The sequence below is a fragment of the Cervus elaphus genome, chromosome 17, assembly GCF_910594005.1.
Source record: "Cervus elaphus chromosome 17, mCerEla1.1, whole genome shotgun sequence".
Lineage (NCBI taxonomy): Eukaryota > Metazoa > Chordata > Mammalia > Artiodactyla > Cervidae > Cervus > Cervus elaphus.
Window position 1 is genome coordinate 54,416,107 of NC_057831.1, and position 5,682 is coordinate 54,421,788.

Consider the following 5,682-nt stretch of genomic DNA (forward strand, 5'->3'; position numbering starts at 1 on the left):
AAAATTCCCATTTGTAAAATATATCCTTTTAGTTAGAGAAGTGTTTAAAAATTAATACCTGAAAAATAACATTTTACCACATTGCTTTCTTTATATGACATAACCAAGTGTGTTGCTAGGCAACTAGCTATGAGTTTCGGAAAACTGCATACTTTATAATAGATTACTTTAGAAGCACTTTTTCAAAACAAACAGAATGGAGTCATCTAAAAGCAACCTTTGAAATTCTATATAGAAAATGTTTTTTTAAAAACTCAACATCTCCAAAAGTGAGGAGGAGATGCTCCTGTCATATAGGTACTGAAGTTTTCACAGAGAGAGAGACAGAAGGAGAAATAGAGAATTTAAACCTGTTTATAAGCATTCAAACTGCTAATGGAAAAGTTAATTATAAATTATTCTATATATTTAATTTTTATTCAAATATTGCTTTGATTAGAAAAAAAATTATAATCATTTAGAAAAACTAAACTAAAAAAAAGAATAGATGTTAAATATAAAGCCCTGCTTTATATACAAATTTATGTATATTTATATATACACATATCTATATATAAATCTAGAGTCCTGCATCTGTGTACTGATTTCCCAACTACTCCCTTATATACAGAAATGATCATCAAACTTAAAAGAAACTATTTTTTGTGACCAGCATTAGTCAGTAATGATTTAGTGTGGTATGGAAAGGACTATTGCATTGAGTAGAAGTTCAGAATACTTAACATCTAAAGTCGATTCTGAACTTAAGTTTTTATGACTCTATAAAGTGTTATATTCTTTAACATATATCTTAAATGATAAAGATACATGTTAACAATAGAAACTCTGGGAAATACAGAAACACATAAAAGAAAAAGATTTATCACTACTAATATTAAAACCTGAAAAAGAAAGTCATTAATATTTTAGCAAACATTTTATTAGATATTTTTCTTCTATATGTGTTGCTTTAATATAGATTATTCATTTTTGTTTTTACTTTCTATTAAGTTGATAATCTATATATCATATCATATATATGAGATACATTTTATGTATACAATGTATCTCATATATATGTGCTTATAGTTTACCTTTCCACTTAATATTGTATTGTGACCAGTTTTTCATACATAACTGCTTTGAAATACATAATTGCATAAGTGAATGACAGCCCACAATATGGCTGTAACAAAATTTATGTTTTTATTTTACTGTAACTGGGATCTTTCACCAATCTTTCATTATTATAAATAATACTGCATTGAATGCCCTTATTCGTAAATCATGATTGACATCTGTTGATTTCCTTAGGGTAGGTGGCTGGAAGTGAATTCACCCAGTCAAAGGATACACATTATTTTAAAACTGTAGATACATATTTCTTGTTACTTTTCAGTAAGCAAAAAACTAATCTACTTTCTAAAAAAAAAAAGGTATAGATAAGAATGGATAATACAACCTCATTGACAATGGATATTAACTATCTTGCACATTATGTCAGTTTGAGGAGGAGGAGTCTTTACATTTCGTGGTTTTATTGAAATTGAATGTAAGGCTTCTTATGTCCCATCTTGATTTCTTTCTTTCTGTAAATTTGGGTCCTTTGCCTATTTTTCAGTGAAAACATTCATCCTTTTGTTTTTTAATTTTATAAGATTTTAGTCCACATTTGTTGGGATGAGGACTCTTTCCAGAGAATTAGGATTAATTTGGACACTTCAGTGTAATTAATTGGAAGTTTCAGGATGTTGAAAAAGTCCAGTCTAAGACTTTCATGTCCTCCAGCAGGGATGGCTAGCTGTTGGAAGCCATCTAGCCAAGGGCTGTGCTTCAGGAATCATGTTTTAAGGCATTATGCCTCTTTGGTTCTAACTGGTGTTTTTAGTGCTTCTGGTAGAGACATTCTCATCCCCCAGTTTGGCCAGTTGGATGCTGACTAGGATGAAGCTCTAAGGGATGGCAGAGTCATATGATAGAAAGTGCCGATGCTTTCGTCACCAAGTGGAAGAGCACCACTAACCCACAGATAGCACTGTTCTTAGACTGCTGCTCATGTAAGAAATAAGCTTCCAGAGCTTTGTGTCTTAATAGATGGTTAGCTTTATTTGCTTTAGCAGCTCTGCCCATTTCAAAAATGCATTGATAATTCGTTCCCTGAGGAACTTGCATTTCCCATCTTCAGCTCTCTGCAAAGGTACATCCCAGCGTATACCTGATCATGAGGCAAACATAGGATTTTTTACCTATAACTTACAGCCAATCTCTGAGGTTGCACCAGTACCTATAGCTTATAACAGCCTCAGGAGAAGGTGTTCTGCCTCTTGTATTATTTCCCTTGGAGATTGATCACTGACACCACAAATTGCAAACTACTTAACCTCATTTCATTCATTGTTGCGGGATCAATGGTGATGTCCATTCCAAGTTTGTTTGCTTAGCTCTTTTTTTTTTTTTTTTTTTTATTAGTTGGAGGCTAATTACTTCACAACATTTCAGTGGGTTTTGTCATACATTGATATGAATCAGCCGTAGATTTACACGTATTCCCCATCCCGATCCCCCCTCCCACCTCCCTCTCCACCCGATTCCTCTGGGTCTTCCCAGTGCACCAGGCCCGAGCACTTGTCTCATGCACCCCACCTGGGCTGGTGATCTGTTTCACCATAGATAGTATACATGCTGTTCTTTCGAAACATCCCACCCTCACCTTCTCCCACAGAGTTCAAAAGTCTGTTCTGTATTTCTGTTTCTCTTTTTCTGTTTTGCATATTGAGGCCTTCAAAGGCAGTCTCTCTTCTCTCAGTAAAGTTTTCAATAGGAAACAGAAAATAATTGAAGAATTTTCATAGAATTTTTGAACACAATATATATTCTTGCCCCTATTTTAATGTGTTATCTTCTAACTTTTAAATGCTATAGACAAACATACTTTTCTTTCTTCCCTACTCCTATCAATTGCCCAAGGGAAATGTAAGGGAAAAAAAATTAAGCTACACAGTAGGGTAAGGATCTTCAGTTCTCTTACGGAAGATTTGATTGGCTGCCTCCCAGAACTACCGTGATCCATGTTAAACCCGTGCTTATATGCACGGGGAAAAAAAAACTGTAGTAAGCTTTTCAGTGGCTTTGATTCCCATGTCTCACATTTTGTTTCTGAAGATCTGGGATGAGTCTTGGCAACACATATGCTTGATAACTTGCCCAGATGATTCTGATTGCATTTGGTCTTAGAAACATGTGCTTCATTACTTTGAAAAATGAGTATCAAGTGATTACTTATAAATTACTGACTTCTGATATTAACTGAGAATTGCCCTCCTTTTACTGATTCCTTCATGTTATTTTCATTTAAATCACTTTAGTTAGTTGTAAATTATTAATGCTTGTGCATTAAAATTCTCATTGTTTTATCATATTAACAATAATTGTTTCTATATTACTTTTTCCTGATTTAATTGCTCACCATAATTTTTATACATTTACTTCCCTTCTTGAAAAATTTATTTTGATGCATGTTTCCATTAGCTAGATATATCTTCAAGTAGTTTTTTTCAGGATGACTACTTAGGTGGTATAATTTTCATGTCCTTGCATGTCAGAGAATCTCTTTCTCCTGCATTTGCAATAAATAAGGGTTTCTTAGGCCTTAGACTTCTTTTCTTTTAAAGCTGCTGATGCTGCTGTATTGATTCCTGACCCTCAGTAATCAGGATAAAAAAAATCTAACACCAACCTCATTATATCCTTTGAAAGCAACTCATCTTATCTGCTGGATATGCAAGGTATCTATTTTCACTAAATTTGCCTGCTACTCCCTTACAACTTTTGATCTGATGTTTCAAGTCTTTTCTCAGATCAGGAAACCTTTTAAAATGTTTATTTGATGATCATCTGTCCAACACCTTTTTTCTGTTCTCTTTTACTCTAATTTCAAATAGCAGCATAGTGATTCTTTTTTTTATGTATCCATTCAGTATAGTTGTTGTTCTACTCCTTAACCAATATTTCAGATCTTAGTATCCACATGGATACTTTTCCTGGAAAATCCAATCAAATGATATTATCACTATTTTTTAATTTTATCATAATTACTTTTACATGAATATACTCTTCTCTGACCTTAGACTTCCTCTTTTTAAACTCTAATATTCTAGATTCTGTTGTAATTAAAAAATAGATATTTTATTTGGTTTCTCCTATTCTGTTCTGTGAGTCCACTCCATAGCTCTCATTTCAATAGATTTACATCCAGCTTTTGTGCTGTTCAATCTTTCTAAGGTATATTACGTATATATATGTGTATATATATATACATAGTATTGAAATTTAATTTCTATCCCTTGTATGTTTTTGAATCATGAATATAACAGATGCACTGCCACTTTTATAATTCACAAATTTGTCATCAGTAAAAGTCAAATGCATGCATATGTTGGCTGTTGTCCACAACAAATGCAAGGGATGAAACTACTACTCCTTTATCATAAAGAGAGTGTTTAAACTATTATTTTATGTGCTTATATTGATCATTTTGAGAAACTTTCCAATAAACATACAACAACACCTAGTAAGAATACTTGGGAAACTTCTTTGAATTTGTAATAGTAAAAGACCAAGGCACTATTGGGCAAAATTTGATAGACTGATACAGACATCTAACTACCACATTATTTGTTTATGTTCAGTTACCCCGCACCTAATTAAAATGCTTTTTTAAAAATCAATGCATTGTAAGTTGAGCTCTCCTAAATAATGATTTCCACACTTTTTATAGGGTGTTTCTTGCATATAATTTGTTTGCATTTGTAATTGAATAATTATTACTCAAGCAATATTTTCCTCTAAACATTTATTACTGTTAAATTCTGTTTTAAACCAAAGTCACATTTAGAAGAATCGAGTATGTTCCTTATTGGAAGTCCCCAAGTGCACTCAGTAGATCAATCATGTTTGACTCTTTGTGACCCAGTGGACTGGAGCCCACCAGGCTTCTCTGTCCATGAGATTTTCCAGGCAAAATACTGGATGGTTTGCCATTTCCTACTCCAGGGAACTCTCCCAACCCAGGGAAACACACAAACCCGTGTCTCCTGTGTCTCCTGCATTTACAGGTGGATTCTTTATCACTGTGCCACCTGGGAAGCTCCATGGAAGTCCCCAGTAGGGGTCAATAGGGAGTAGTATATGACCTGCTACCTATTACCAAGTTTTCTACCATTAATTATGCATGCCAGAAACCCAGTGTGTATATTAGTCAGGGTTCCCAGAGAAACACAACCAATAGAACATGTATTTACATCAAAAGATTTATTATAAAAAATTGGCTCACATGAATATAGTCTGACAAGTCCCAAATCTACAATGTGGGCTGGCAATCTGGATATCCAGGAGAACCAGTGATGCAGATAAAGTTTGAAGACAATCTCCTGGAGAACTGCCTCTTGTTCCAAGAGCCCATTCTTTCTTCTGTTTAGGCTTTCCTTCAGCTGATTGGATGAGGCCCACTTCTAATCATGGAGGGCAATCTGCTTTACTCAAATTTCATTCATTTAAATGTTAATGGCATCCAAAAACACACTGCAAGTTGGCACATAAAATGAACCATCACACAGTCATAAAGGAAAAATCACTAGATGGAGTCCAAAAATCTTAGTCAATTTGAGCAATTTGGGTTGCCATATACTTCTCTGTAAAGTAAGA